This window comes from Hevea brasiliensis, chromosome 16 (genome assembly GCF_030052815.1).
Source record: "Hevea brasiliensis isolate MT/VB/25A 57/8 chromosome 16, ASM3005281v1, whole genome shotgun sequence".
NCBI lineage: Eukaryota > Viridiplantae > Streptophyta > Magnoliopsida > Malpighiales > Euphorbiaceae > Hevea > Hevea brasiliensis.
The window spans coordinates 49134494-49151712 of record NC_079508.1 but is presented as its reverse complement, the minus strand read 5'-3'; positions in this window follow the sequence as shown (position 1 = coordinate 49151712).

Here is a 17219-nt window from a genome sequence, read left to right as displayed (position 1 = left end):
TAAAAAGAAAGCCTTAAATTTTTATTTAATCTTACAAAAAATCTATCTCATCAAATTATAGTGTGAGCTTTGGCTATGATGCTACATGGCAGTTTCACTGTATAACGTATAGAAATTACTCTATAAAACTTAGGCATTTTCAGGTTGGATGTGACTCCATTTTTTTTTTTTTTTAATGGAAGACTTCTGTCACGACTCAACCTATGGGTCGAACCGGTACTAGGATCTAGGTCAATCTAAAGCCCCAAGGCCTGTAGTAAGCCTAACTATTCCTTAACCTAATCTTAATGCTCATTTTAAGCCCAATTTCAAGAATTCAGCAGGACAAAATCCAGCCATAATATGGACCATACAATAGGGAATTTTTGACTCGTCCGACCTTTAAATACAATATATAACAATTTGGGGAGCTCAGCTCACCATCTACATACTCATCATGTCATAAATCAAATGGGAGCTCAGCTTCCTCATCCAATCCAATCCAATCACACTCACACACACACACACACACACATATATAATATTCTTACAAATTTAACATAATATTATATTATAGTCTCAAATTGATTAAAATACTCCTAATATATGCAGAGTCTAAAATTTTGGCTAAATTATATAAAATACATTAGATATTACTAATTGATCTGCGAATAAGAGAAGCAGGTTAGTCACAACAAGTAATCCTCTTATACCCTGAAAAAATATGGTGAACAGGAGTGAGAGTTCTATTTTGAGAGTAAAATACCAATTTTAACTACAATTTCTATAGCTACCTAAAGCTAATACATTATAAGGAGTGGAATGCAACACCAACGAAATTTTCATACACATCAGATCATAATAGCAAAAAAAGGCAATTTGGAGTACTCACAGACCAAAAAATGTTTAAATAGTACATATATGGGAGTTGATCCCTTATATAGCTCTCTTAATCCAACATCTGCCAGCGAGTGTCTCTCAAGCCGAACTTTCGCTTAATAAACCAAATGTGAGGGCCAGCGAGATCATCTTGAGCCGTGCCTATCCCGACTTATCCATAAAGGGCCAGGTCTCAACGAGTGTCTCTCAAGCCGTGTCTACCCGTCCTATCCATATCCAATACCATACACTACACGCACACCAACGTACGCATACTGCTCCAAATTATCATAAACAATATCCATGGCACTTCATCAATTAAGAATGTAATATAAAACGTGCATAGTATTTAACTATATAGATACATATTTATAAGTGATGCGTGGGCATGCCTAAATATATAATAATATTGAAATTATAATTAAAATTAATATTCTACTCACAGACTTGAATTGAGGTCACTGCTGCAGCTGGGCGGAGGAGGAAAATTGTCCCGGCTCACTTGACAATTTCATTGCAATTGTTTAATACATTTGACTCAATACAAGTTTATAAAGGATCAAAGACGCTATAAGTCGTGTTGAAAATCCGACAGAGTCTCCTCTATACCTAGGACCTACTCAACCTGCAAAAGGGTTCAAAATACACTTCTATATCCACAAGTCACATATCCACAACTCAATCACATCACATGGCCCCTCCTGAACCCATCTAAACAGTCAACAGCCACAATTTGAAAAATTATAATTTAGTCTCTATAATTAACTCTGTTGCAAAAACTACCCAAATGAGCTCTAAAAATTTTAAATTTTTGCCCCGCGGTTCTTAGCAATATTATTAAGCTAATGCAAAATGAATTATAATTTTTTAACCTACCACGAATATTTTATAGATTTTTAATTGTAATCAAGCACTAGATAATTAAGAAAAAGTAAGGTTCGGGTTTACCTATGCCAATTCTGACCTTGGGGACGCGTCTGGAACGTCTGAAAATAGTGGGGTAGCCTATAATTTCGACCCAATTCTGAAACTTTTTTCGTAGCTTGCTTGCTGGCCTGAAATTACAGACTTGAGCAACTGTTGAAATTTCGTGAATTGAAGGTACCTACGTGAAGCCCACAACACGGGGGTTAGTACATAATTTTTACAAAATTTATTAAGCTTATTTAGTGCTCAGAAAAACACTGCGAAATTTCATGGGACCCACCAAAAAATGGTGTCGAAAAAATTCGAAATAAGTATTGCCGCGAAGCTCTCACCGAGGGGATCACTCCGATACTCTCGGATTTTTCGTGGGGTTTACGATTTACGAGAAATCTAGCCCAAAAGTCGAAATGGGCTAAAACTTTCCGGACAAAAATTGGACAAATCACTCAATAGATTTTGGTGTTCTTGGTATCTATAGAAAGCTCTCGAGGTATAGATTAGTTTTGGAATAAGACCCAGTCCAATCAGTGGCCGGATCAGCCGAAATCAACCCGGAAAGCTAAAGCGGCATGCGCACGTAGGGGGCACTTTTCGGGCGATTTTCCAACCACCTGGAGACCAACCGACAGCGGGAAAGGCCGGCGGCAACACGGGGAGGGGTGGGGAGGCGGTGGCTAGGTCGAAGGGAGAGGGAGGAGAGAGAAACGGGTGATGAAAGAGGGAGCGTCGGGGAGAGAGAAGAGAGAAGAGAGAAGAAAAAAGAAGGAAGGGATTGGTCCGATTTGGTTCAGTTCGATTCGACCGGTTCGATTCAGGATACCTGAAATTGAATTTTTTACTCTGCCCTAGGATAAAAAAAACTAGGCCCAAAAATTAAATAAAATTATAGAAAACTTAAAAAAATTCATAAAGTCTAAATATATTTTTAGTTTTGTCACGTGGTCTTTAAATTAATTTTTAAACATATCAAAGTTTCACATTTTCAAAAAATCAAACCCGATTTCAAAAATCTGAAAAATTTAAAAATTAGGGGTATTACAACTTCATTTTCTATGAGTTGCATATTGAATAGAAAATTATTGTTACCTTTAATTAAAAATAATAAAGCTATTATCATATTAATAATAAACAAATAATTTTTTATTTTCTTGTTTTATTATCTTATATTTTTCATTTAAAATAAAAAAATTACTATAATCATTATCTCAATGCAAATGTGGTCAATGCGATTTTGAGTTCGTCTTTTACAAAAGTGTTAAACTGAAATCAGCCCGAGTATTACAGACTTCTTTTCAATTTCGTTTTGATTCAAAACAATTTTACTTTCTATTTATGACCGTTTCAATTGAGCTCTAATTCAATTCAATTTGATTTAATTATAAATAATTTTGGTTCTCAAAATGAATTTTATATCAATATTAATAGAAAATTCAAAATTCAAGAAAATGAGAATAAGAATTGAAATTTCACATTTATTGATAAATAAACAAATAACAAACTTATAAAAAGTATATATATATATATATTTAAACTTAAAGTATACATATATTTGGATTGATGAAAATAAAATTTAATTCATTTGTGCAAATTGAAGAGAAAAAATTAAAAAAAAAAATCTCTACTAATCCTAATCACTTTTAGATGTTTCTAACTTGATTTTATTGACGATTATCAGCTTTTATATCTAAACAAATTTGTACTTCTAACAATTCGAGAACTTTACTGCAACTTTTTTTTTTTTAATAATTGAAGGGTAGTTTTAAGAATAAGATGAGTTTTTTCATAGCAATTTAAAGGGTATTTATAATTCAAGGGTTACAATCTTTGTTAGAATTTACTATAAGTTAGAAATCAATTCTATATATTAATCTCTTATTTTCAAATTAATATTATAATTATAATTTATTAAGAGATCATGAAATCATATCCTAATTAAAGATAAGCAATAGTTAATTTTATGCTGGTTTTGAGTTATATATATATATATGTAGTTGTGTCCAAATTACATTATATATTATCAAAGTCAATTCTTGACCAAATTTGTCCAACCCAAAATGTCATTTTTCTTGATCAAGACGGGCATAGACTTTGAAGCCTTGTTATTTCTCGAAACATGCCCATTATAATATTGATTATTAGTCCATAATCTGTGAATTTATATTCATTCGCAACCATATGCATTTGTTTTACAAATGAAAATTTTATAATAATTTAATTTAATTAATTAATTTTATTAATTTTTATATTTAGAATAAAAAATTTTATTATTTTTAATATAAAAATTTATTTTAAAAAATAAAATTTTAGTATAATTATTTTTTTTATAAATAATTTATTCTAAAACAAAGATTATATCAATACGTGAGCAGAAAAATTTGAAATAAAGAAGAAAAGGAAGGCGAAGTGGTAAGTGTGAAAGTTTGAATAATAAATGTGATCGAGGGACAAGAAAATGCATACACAGCTAAACCTGTGACTTTAGAATCACCTTCTTGACTTTTTGCCTCTTCCTTCTTAACTCTTCTTCCCCCTTTCCTCTACTTGGATGTCTATGCTTGTGCTCCGATCGCTATAATTAGCCTCTACCCACCACCATGTACCACTCTTCTATGCCATTAATTTGGTGCTCATTTTCCATCTCAAATCATTTTGTTTTATATAATGGATAAATTTGTTTATTTATTTGATTAACCAATAAATTTAAAAATATTTTTCCGACTATTGTTTCTCTAAATTTTATAAATTAAAACCCATTTAGAATATTAAGATTGTGTCCTTCAGTGGTATTAAAATAATATCTCAAATTATGAGATCTCAAAATTCGAATACCAATCAAAATAAATTATTAAACAAATATTATTTTTGTTTCACTAAAAAAAAATTAATAACCAACAAAAATAGTGATTAATACATTAAAACCAATCGTTAAACTCCTTCTATCTAATAATGTAAAAATTCAGATTCGAAACTCCTCCCATCTCTTTTCATTTTTCTAAAAATTCTCGTTTCGTGATTTTATAGTTGTCTTATTTGTTTGGCTTAAGGAAAGGCAACACCCATTTGAATAAAATAGATGAGCTCACTTTCAAGATAACAGTTGACTAATAATAATACTAATAATAATAAAATTTATTTATAAGGTTTTAATAAGCATTTTCACACACACAGTATTGAAAAGGCAGCTGTTAGTTGCTACTTATTTTGCATTTATTTAGGGCATTTGTTTAGGAATTTTTCTGTACATATCTGTTCTAACCTTTTGTTGTATGATTCTGATACAATTTTGATAGTTTAGTTTGATTAGGAACCTATTTGTTAGCTGTAATTTTTTATATATTTTTTTTATTTCTGGGGCAATAAAGATCAGAATTCTTATTCCAAAATTTCTTAATTCTTTTGCATGGTATCAGAGCCATGGCTGATGAAAAGAAAAATAAGTGTTCTGGATCAGGGAAGAAAACTTCTAGTTCTTACACACTGAATTCGAATGACAACCCAGGTAACTTGATTACCCAAGTTTAGTTGAAGGGCGAGAATTATGAAGAATGGGCGCGAGCTATGCGGACTACATTATAGGCCAAAAAGAAATATGGTTTTATTGATGGATCTATCAAGCAACCAGCAAATGACTCACTGGAACTCGAAGATTGGTGGACGGTTAACTTTATGCTAGTTTCTTGGGTGTTTAACACCACTGAACCGACGCTTTGCTCAACCATCTCTCGCATGGAGAACGTAAAGAATCTTTGGGAGGATACTAAACAGAGGTTCTCAATTGGGAATGGTCCACGAATGCAGCAACTGAGATTGGATCTGGCGAATTGTAGACAGGAAGGTCAACCGATCGTGTCCTATTTCGGAAGACTCAAAACGTTATGGGATGAAATAAACAACTATGATCAGATATCAGTGTGTATCTGTGCAGGCTGCAAATGCAATCTTACCATTGAATTGGAAAGAAAGCGTGAAGAAGAGAGAGTTCATTAGTTTTTGATGGGCTTGGATGAAGAAGGATACGGAACAGTGCGCTCTAATATTTTGAGCACTGAACCCTTGCCCAATTTGAATCGTGCCTATGCTATGGTTGTTCAGCAAGAGCGGGTGCGAACTATGACACGAACCAAGGAAGAAAGAGGCAATCCTATGAGTTTTGCAATTCTAGCAGGTAATCGAAATTCGGGAGGGGATAAAGATAAATCCTCAATTTGTTCTAATTGCAACCGAGAGGGACATGATGCTGAAAGTTGTTTCTAGCTGATAGGTTATCCAGAATGGTGGGGTAATAGACCACGTGGAACTTCTGCTAGACGAGGAGGTGGTCAAAAGCGTGGCAATGGAGCAGGACGTAGCAAGGGAGGAGTTACTTGTGCCAACACCACACAAGCAACTGGAGTTAATGGTGAGCGTGAAATTATGACAGATTCAGATCAAAAGGGTCTTAGTAGATTAAATGAAGAGCAGTGGGCTGCTTTGCTAGGCATGTTGAATTCTTGTCAGAATGGTGGCAATGAGAGGCTAACAGGTACGCAGAGGATATTTCCTTGGATTATTGACACAGGAGCTTCCCATCATATGACAGGAACATTGGCATTTTTTAGTGAATTGCGTGATATTGTGCCATGCTCAGTCGGGTTACCTAATGGAGAAAAGACCTTGGCGGTGAAAGAAGGAACTGTGTTGCTTGGAGGAGACTTGAAATTGCAACGAGTCCTTTATGTGCCAAATTTGAATTGCAATCTGATCTCTGTATCACAACTACTTAATGATTCAAATTTGGTTATTCAACTCACTAACAAAATTTGTGTTATACAGGACCTAAATTTGAGGAACCTGATTGGAACGGGTGAGCAACGCGAGGGGCTGTACTTTCTCAAGGGAGTGACATCGGTACATGCTTTCAAGGTAACTGATGTGGGGTCTTTTAAGCTTTGGCATAAGAGAATGAGTCATCCTTCTTATAAGGTGGTAGAGTTAATTCTAGAAGCTGGTAGCATTGGTAGGAAAACTAATAGCATTGGTAGGAAAACTAATAAAACTTGTGAAGTTTGTTTTAGAGCAAAGCAAACAAGAGAGATTTTCTTTTCTAGTGACAATAAAGCTGATGGTTGTTTTGAATTGATACATTGTGATTTGTGGGGACCTTATAGAGTCCCAACTTCTTGTGGAGCAATTTACTTCTTAACAATTGTTGATGATTATTCTCGTGCTATTTGGATATATTTGTTGAATGGAAAACAAGAAGTAGCTTGTGTTCTTAAAAAATTTGTTGTGATGGTTAAATGCCAATTTGAAAAATATGTGAAAATTGTCAGAAGTGATAACGGAAGTGAATTTATTTGCTTGAAAGAATATTTTGATGAACAAGGGATGTTGCATCAGACTTCCTGTGTAGGAACACCTCAACAAAATGGCCGAGTGGAAAGAAAACATCACCATATTCTTAATGTGGCAAGAGCTTTACGTTTCCAAGCAAATTTACCCATAAAATTTTGGGGAGAATGTGTACTTGCAGCCGGGTATTTGATTAATAGGACTCCATCTATGTTATTAAATGGTAAAACCTCATATGAGATGCTCTTTGGGAAAGTACCTTCTTACAAACACGTTCGGGTTTTCGGTTGTTTGTGCTATGCGCATAATCTGAATCGGGATAAAGATAAATTTGGTAGTAGAAGTCGTAGATATGTTTTTATTTGGTATCCATTTGAAAAGAAGGGATGAAGATTGTATGATTTGGAAACTAAAAAATACTTTGTATCAAGAGATGTGATATTCGCTGAAATAGAATTTCCATATGCAAATGAGAAAACAATGGGTGATGAACTCATTAAAAATAGAGTTAAGGAGTTGAGTGATGAAGTTGACAGTTTAGAGAACAACTTGGGAAAGGAGCACGATGAAAGTGTGGGTAGAGAAAGTGAGGTGAATCTTGAAACCGAAGAATTGATCCATAAAAATAGTGAGGGAGTGGATAGAGGTGAAGTTGTTGAAGAGCAACTAGGTAGGGGACAAAGGGCCAAGCAACCTAGTGTAACACCCTTAATTGCATAGCCTGGTATATTTCACTGCTCCGGTGACCGGTGTCGGTCCGGATAATTAAAGGGATTAGAACCACACTTAAGACAACTAGATAAGCCACAAACACAAATAATTAGTAATGTTCAATTAGTTAAGTATAAATAAGAAAAACAGAACAAAAGAAGTTAAACGAGCCGAGAGTCACAGTGATGGGTGACCTTCTCGGGAATGACTGCGAAGTCTTTTTAAACTCAAATTTCGAACCGTAAAAAGTGACGCTGCGATCCTTAGGACCCTTATGAACACAGTGGAAAAGAGAAAATCACGAAAAAGAACTGTTAAGCCAGTCAAATAATTAGATCAGAGAGCCGGAAGAAATATGGAATTACTTGTAAACCGGGATGAACCGGCGAGGGGCAATTTGGTCAATTGACCCGAGAGTGACTCGACCTAATCACAATAAAATCGGAGAAAAGAAAATTTCGGAATCGAGAATTAAATTAAAGAACTAATAGAAAAATAGAAAAAAAATGAGAAAAATGAAAAAGTAAAAAGGGTGATGACATCATGCATGACATCATGCATGATGCCATAAAAGGTATAATTAATAAATTAATTAATTAGGTTTTTGTGATCTTCCATAACTAAAATAAATAAAGAAAAGAAAAGAGAAAAAAAAAAACAAAAATCACTTCTTCTTTTCCCTTTGTTGCCGCCACACTTCTTCCCTCTCATCTCCATGAAAATTCTCCATTAAAGCTTGCATTTAAGCTTTAATTCCTCCACTCAACCTTAATAAATCCCCTAAAAACTTCACTAGACCTTGCAATCTCAACTTAAGAACAAGAAAGAAAGAAGAAAGAAAGAGAACAATTGAAGATTTGGTGTTTAAGTTGAGGTTAGTTTGTTAACTTGTCATTTTTCCATTTTAAATGCATATGTGATGGTTGAAATGAGCTTAGAATTAATGAAATGAAATGAAAATATTGGGGAAGGACCATTATTGAATTTTCGGCCAGCTTGAAGGGGGCCATGATTTGCATGAATTTAATGGGTTTGAATGAGTTATGGACCTCCCTTAGTTGAATGATTATAGTTGGGAACTTTGAAATTACTAATGATAATTAAGTAGTGAGATTAGGGTTTGGAGGCCTAGGGTTTTGAGGCAAATTTTGGAGAAATGCATAAATGATGACTTTGACCTATTGTGAAGTGAAAAATGGTCAATAATGACCAAAGGAGATGTGGAATTGTTAGAATGGAAGTCAAATTCGTAGTAAATGGTCATGCGGCGCAAGATGACCAAGCCAACTTTGAAGGACCAAAACGGAAATTTTACAAGTCCAATTGATATGCCACCAATTGGGGATGAAAATAGACATAAAATAGCACAATTTTCATTAAGGAACCATGCCCAAAAACTGACCAAAACCTAGTGAACCAATTTAGGGGTGGCCACGGTTCGATTTCGAATCAACCGAACCGGTCAAAATCGGATCAAACCGTCAAAACCGAACTCTCAAACCGAACCGAAACCGCCCTTCTACGGTTTGGTTCAGGTTCATAATTTTAGAAACCGTGAAAACCTGATTGAACCGACGATTTAACCTGACCAAACCGACGATTTAAATACAAAAAATTCAATAAATAATTCATTCTACTCCTAATTCATTTATATATATATATATATATATATATATATATATATATATATATATACACACACACACACGTATCATTAATTCATTAATTCTCTACACTATCTTTAATTATTAATACTCTTTCAATTTCTCTCAAATTTTCTAAATAATTATTTTCTACACTCCTTTTAATTCTCTTTCACAATTCCCTACTTTATTATTTTTATACTCACTAAATTTTTAATACTATCTCAATTACTTATTATTTTATATCTTCAATAAAATTTTCAATACCCTCTATTTTTATTTTTTTTCTTTTATATTTTTTTAATTATTAATTATCATATAATTTTTTTAAAAATGGCAAATAATACTCAATTCAACTAAACTTTTATCCCAAAATTTTATTGGGTATATGGATTCTTTCTCCACTCTAAACGATTTTGGGTTAAATCCTCTAAATGTGTAATGTTTCTAGGTCATGTTGTACTATTCTCCTCTAAGTCGATTTAGGTCTACCTATTATTTTCATTCTATCCTCAACCCAATATGCTCTACTTGTCTAATTGGAGCTTTCCTATGTCTATGCTTCATATGACCAAATCACCTCAATTTCCCTTCTCTCAACTTATAATCGAAAATTTTGATTCCTCTTAATCCTAAAGCGATACATAGGTAAATTTAAGTTTATGCACATTTTTCTATTTTTTTTTAAATTAGTTTTATCTCTAGTTTTTTAATAAGTTCAAGTCTTTGCTTATTAAATTTTTCTTAAAAATAAGTTATTTTTATTCTTATTTTTCTTATTTTATTTTGATTGAAAGATTTCTAAGAAAAATTAAAATATTTTTACAAATATAACTTAAATTCTAAATTAATAAAATTTTTCTATAATTTTTCCTTTAAGTTGTTCTTAAACCGCCCTAAACCGCTTTCAAACCGTCTTGAATTATCATTTTTCAACCGCCCTCTAAACCGCTTTTAAACCGGCTCAGGCGGTTCAAAACCGTCTTCCGAACCGTCCCATGACGGTTTGGTTCAGTTCATGATTTCATTGAACGGTTCAGAACCGTGAATCGGCGGTTCTGAACCCTGGCCACCCCGAAACCCAGTGACCAAAGTTGGTTAACTGCAGTCGCCATCGACCAAATGAAGAATTGTTCATTTGGTCATAACCCGAGCTAGGAAGGTCAAAATGACCTGAAATTTTACCAGTAATTAGATAAGATATAGATCTAAAACTTTCATGAAGAATACCAACCCAAATTATGCCATTAACCTAACCAAATGATTGAGCAAAGTTGAGTTACTAAACCTGCAAAACTGCAGATTTCCATTTGAGCAGTAAAGTTCCAATGGCTATAACTCTCTCTAGAAAACTCCGATTTAGGCGATTCTTGAACCGATGGAAACCTAAGACATAGTAAAACATTTCGTATGAAGAAAATTAGACCAAATTATGGACTTAACTTGATCAAATTACTGCACGAAATTGGATCAAAAATCTGCTAAAACCAAAATTGCAAAGATGAAGAATTGTATTTTGGCTATAACTTGAGCTACAAAAGTCCAATTAGGGTGATCCAAAAATGAGAATACACTTAAGACAATAAAGAACATTTTCTATGAAGGAAGTTTTGCCAAATTCCAACAGTAAAAGGGCCAATGGAACAGTGCAACTAGGAGCACCAAAACTGAAAATTTGACAATTTGGCCAAAAGGATTTAAGCTTTGAGAAAATGACCAAAACCAAAAAATTTAATGACCAAAATGTGGTATGTGGGTGAAGTTGGAGTTCCCATACCTATTAAGCCTTAGAAAGTCAATTATTTGACTTGAATAGTGTAGTGAATAGTAACCCAAAACACAAAAATTTCGAGAACGTCGAATTTAAAACGTTAGAACTAGGTAAATGTGAAGTTAAATTATTTTGGATTTATGTTAAGTTCTAGTACTGAAACATTGTAAAATTGTGTATTTCAGTTGAAAAGAATACCGGGAAAAAACCCGAGGAACCGAGTCAAGGCCAAGAGGCGACTCGCTTGAGGTTTGTGCACAACGTATACTTTTTTGTAATCATCTTTTGCATACTGTTTTGAATAATGTGAAATATTGGATTATGGCATTCTTATGATGTTTTGATTTAAATTGTTGAAAGTTATTATGTATATTGAAATGACAATGTTTAGCAAATTGTTAAGATAAGTTTTGAAACCACAGTGTCATGACCATATATTTGAACACCTCACTAGCACGACTAGTGGGGGTAATTAGTTTCGAATTTTGATTCCTTCTCCGAGAAGTGTTAAGGTGTGCGAGAAGAGGATGTGAATGGATATCCATATATTTGAGCTAGCTAGCCTTGTGATGTGATTTCTCTTTAACCTCTGGCTATTGAGATTCTATTTGTTTCGAATGGCATGATCTAACTATGGGTTTTATGAAATGTGTTTTGATACTTTGAAATGAACTTGGTTTGCATTTAAAATCTCACAATGCATGATTTGTACTTAATTCTCATGTTCAGCCAAATTTTTTAATAAATGTGATTTAAGTTTTGCATAAAGATTATTTTAGTATGTTGTGCACCACTGAGTCCTAGTACTCAGCGATAGCTTCTATTGCTGTCGCAGATACAGAGACTAGAGGAGCAGCAGACTGAGCTGCTAAAGATTGAGGATCATTCAGCTTGAAGTCTTCGGGTATAATTTATACCCCAATTGTAAATATTTCTTTTGATGTATGTATTGCATATAAATGTATGGACATGTAAATGGGTCTTGAGCAGCTTGTACAAAATTTGTATGAAGTTTGTAATAAAGTTTAGTTTGTATTTCTTTTGATGTGAATTTTGTAAGGATGTATATAAATTATTTTATCTCAAATGAAATGATTGTGGAATTATTGAAATTGATAGAGTTTGATTGTGAAATTGAAGTAGTGGTTGAGAAAAATTTTTAGAAGTGCTTTTTACAGGTATTTGAAGAACTGTTTTCTCAAAATACAGACAGAACTCTGTCAAAATTTTTATAAAATTTGCGGAAAAATAAAATGGGCCAAAATTTCCAACTAGCTTTCAACTTAATTACATATTTTAAATACTTATTAGAAATGCTCACCACTTATCAAAAATAAAAAAATTGTTTTAAAATCCCTTGTAGGGTACTTAATGAGTTATCGGTAGGTGAAGTTCGGTAGTTCATTAGGTATTCTACAGGATCATATTATGCCTTACAGAGGGGTGAGGTGTGACATGTTTTAGTGGTATCAGAGTAAATTTTTGAAGTATGTTTTAACTTGTGAATTTGTGTTTTTCTTTGTTAAGTACAACTGCTCAATGTCCATAATTGTTACATACAGTGCATTACATCATAAATATGAACTAATGGAGGGAAATCTCCATGTGTTACTTGTTCAAGAGATACCCTAACTTGATCAAATGGAAGAAGGGATCGCTCGCTGAAGCCGAGGCACAAGAGGAAGCCCGACTTTACGAATGTAGATGGCGGTAATGTTTTAACAAATGGCTGGGGGTATGCCTGTTCAAGCTCTACCCCAACCATCTGTGGCACAACCACTACCTCCAGCCAGACAGTATGATAAGTTATTGAAGTATGGGGCTGCAGGATTTAAGGGTACAGTGGACCCTTTAGAGGCAGAGCAATGGCTTGAAAGAATGGACAGAGTATTTACCGCCAAGATGAATTGAAGTTTGAATACTCCGTGCTCGCTAACGCAAGGATGCGTATGATTAGTGGAAGACCATCCCCAGAACCACCAATGCCGACCGAGATGACTTCATCAGAGAGTTCGCAAAATACATCCTGGATGCATATGTTGATCGAAACTACAAGAATTTTTAGTCAAACAAGGAAACCGGAGTATGAGAGGGAGTTCTCTCGCCTGAGTCACTATGCGGGGAGTCTCCTTACTACCTGCAAGGCAAGGTGTAAGAGATTTGAGACGGGTTTGAAGCCCAGCATAAGGATGCAAGTTGTAGGATTCCGACACAGTAACTTCTCAGACCTTATGTCTCAAGCACTTGAACCGAGAGAATTGAATCGAAGCAACCCTGAAAGAAAAATCAAAAAGCCGAGAAATCAAAAAAACAAGGGGGAAAAATCGGTTGAACAGAGTTCGTGCTACCTGGAAAGAGAAAGAAGTTTAGTGGACCAGGGTCGAGGTGGAAGATTTTGTAGGGGCAGATTTTCCGGACAGAGACCCCACAGCCAAGAGTGTCGGCGTGGGTTCACATTCCGCCGCCGTGAAACTTGTGGCAAGATCATGGGGAGTGTTATTGGGCCACCGGAGCTCGCTTTGAGGCAAGGGTCATTTAGCAAGAGACGCACTAGTGCTCCATCTTGAGATATGGTCCAACTCCTACTCGCCGAGGGATCTATTCGCAGTCCCGCTCTCGAGGTTCACGAGGAAGAGGTAGAGGTAGAGGCACTACTTCAGGCAGTCAGGGCACAGTTGGTCAGTCGGGACAAGGAAGTGCTTCAACCAGAATCTACGTGAAGAGGCTGAGACTTCTGATGTGGTAGTTGGCATATTCTCTATCTCTGATCAAGAAGTATTTGTATTGTTTGATCCGGGTTCAACCCATTCATATGTTAGTGCTAGCATAGTTAGTTCACTTGCTGTTCCATGTGTGCAAATGGATTTTGAAGTGCTAGTAACTAGTCCGTTAGGACAAGAGGTCCGGGTCAACATAATTTATAGAGACTGTCCTTTGGTGATCCAAGGACATGTTTTCCCGTCAGACTTGATTGAAATGCCCTTCAGAGAGTATGATATCATCTTGGGCATGGATTGGTTAGCCAGGCATCATGCTATGATTGACTGTAAACTGAAGATAGTCACTTTTGGTCTCCCTCAGTATGGTAATGTAGTAATACACGGGGAGAGGCATTTACTGCCATCAAACATCATTTCGGCTGCACTAGCCAGAAGAATGATCAGAAGGGGGTGTGAAGCATACTTAGCACATGTGATAGACACCCAAGTGGGGAGTCCAAAGACTAAGGGACATCCCTATCAGATGTGACTTCCTGATGTATTTCTGATGAATTGCCGTGATTACCTCCAAAGAGAGGTGCGATTTGAGATTGATGTTATGGTGTGGACCCAATCTCCATAACACCATATAGAATGGCACCAGAATTAAAAGAGTTAAAGAGTTGCTTGATAAGGGCTTTATCCGCCCTAGTGTGTCACCTTGGGGAGCGCGGTGTTGTTTGTAAAGAAAAAGGATGGCACTCTCGGTTATGCATTGATTATCAGCGATTGAATAAGGTGACAATAAAGAACAGATATCCATTGCCGTATTGATGACTTGTTTGATCGGTTGAGGTGTTCTCCAAAATTGACTTGAGATCAGGTTATTATCAGTTGAAAGTACAAGAGCAGAGTATTGCCAAAACTGCCTTCAGAACCCGATATGGCCATTATGAATTCCTAGTCATGCCATTCGGGTTAACTAATGCTCCAGCTGCTTTTATGGATCTGATGAACACTATCTTCAGACCATACCTTGACCGATTTGTTGTGGTATTCATAGATGATATATTGGTCTATTCGAGGAATGCGAAGAGCATGATAGACATCCGTGGATTGTCCGCAGACTTTGAGGAAAAAACTATATGCCAAATTGTCGAAGTGTGAATTTTGGCTGAAAGAAATATCTTTCTTGGGGCATGTAGTATCAGAAGAGGGCATTAAGGTAGATCCAAGTAAGATTGAAGCTATCCTTAATTGGAGGCCACCTAGAAATGTCACAGAAATTCGTAGTTTTCTGTGTTTAGCCAGATATTACCGTCGATTTGTGAAGGGATTCTCCATGTTGGTATCTCCATTGACCAAGCTGCTTAGAAAAGATGTGAAATTTCAGTGGACGGATAAATGCCAGTAGAGTTTTGATGAATTGAAGAGATGTTTGACTGAAGCTCCAGTCCTAACTTTACCTACTTCGGGTAAAGAATATACAGTATATAGTGATGCTTCTCACAATGGGTTAGGCTGTGTATTGATGCAAGATCGAAATGTCATTGCCTATGCATCACGCCAGCTAAAACCGCATGAGAGGAATTATCCAACACATGATTTGGAGCTTGCAGCTATAGTGTTTGCTCTTAAGATCTGGAGACACTATTTGTATGAGGAAAAGTGTTACATCTATACAAATCATAAGAGTTTGAAGTATTTGGGCACCCAGAAAGAGTTGAATTTGAGACAGAGGAGATTGTTAGAATTGATAAAAGACTATGATTGTCTGATAGACTATCAGCCAGGGAAAGCTAATGTTGTGGCTGATGCCTTAAGTCGCAAGACTATGGCAAGTCTACGAGTTACTCCTCTGTCTTTGGTACATGAGTTAAGATCATTGCATGCCCTTAGAGATTAATGATGATGGGACAAGCGATTGCATGGCATGTCTGGCCGGTGTTGATTGATTAGATTAGAATGGTAATGATCGTAAATATCGGTCGATGGAAGAAGTCCGCAGGCAAGAAACCGAATTCTCAATCGAGATGATGCGCCATCACTACTACGTAGCGGTAATATGTGTTCCCAATGATGTTGAATTGAGGAAGATCATTTTGAAAGAAGCACATGAGTCTCCTTTTGCCATGCACCGTGGCACAAAAATGTATAGAGGGCTAAAGGAGCATTCGGTGGATGGGTATGAAAAGAGGTGTGGCAGAGTTTGTATCCAAATGCCTAACTTGTTAGCAAGTGAAGGCAGAGCATCAAGTACCTACTGGGTTGTTACATCCACTACCAGTACCAGAGTGGAAATGGGAGAGAATAACGATGGATTTTGTGATGGGACTTCCGAGGACACAGAAGAGTCATGATGCGCTTTGGGTCATTGTTGTGATGACTAAATCTGCTCATTTTACGCGATTCGGATAGACTACGCTTTAGAAAGATTGGCCAAGTTATACATCGATGAGATTGTGAGACCGCATGGAGTGCGGTATCCATCGTGTCGACAGAGATCCTAGGTTCACTTCTAGATTCGGGTAGTCTTGAGAGCCCTAGGAACTAGATTGAACGATCGCATTCCACCCACGCATGATGGCCAATCTGAGAGGGTAATTTAAATCTTGGAGGACATGCTACGGGCTTGTGTGATTGAGTTTGAGGGCAGTTGGGATACACACTTGCCTTTGATTGAGTTTGCTTATAACAACAGCTGTCAATCAAGTATTGTGATGCCTCCATATGAAGCTTTGTATGGCAGAAAATGTAGAACCCCGTTGTGTTGGGATGACGTGGGTGAAAGAAAAATGATTGGACCCGAAATTGTTCAACAAATCAAGAGAAAATCGGGGTGATTCGAGATCGACTTAAGATCGCATCAAGTCCTACATTGATCCGAAAAGAAGGGATATTGAGTATGCATGGGTGAGAAAGTTTTCCTCAAGGTTTCTCCTTGGAAGAGAATTATGAGATTCGGTAGAAAGGCGAGTCCTCGTTCATTGGGCCATATGAGGTTGGAAAGAGTGGGTCCTTTGGCATATCGGTTGGCACTACCTCGAGTTGGAGAAGATACATAATGTCTTCCATGTGTCTATCTTGAGGAGGTATCGATCAGACCCATCTCATGTACTACCAAGAGGAAATTGAAGTGAATCCAGACCTCACATATGAAGAAGAACCCATAGGGATTATGAGGTGAAGCAGAACAAACAGATACCATTGGTAAAAGTCTTTGTGGAACCATCATTCAGCCAGAGGCTACTTGGGAACGAGAGGAGGACATGAGGAGAC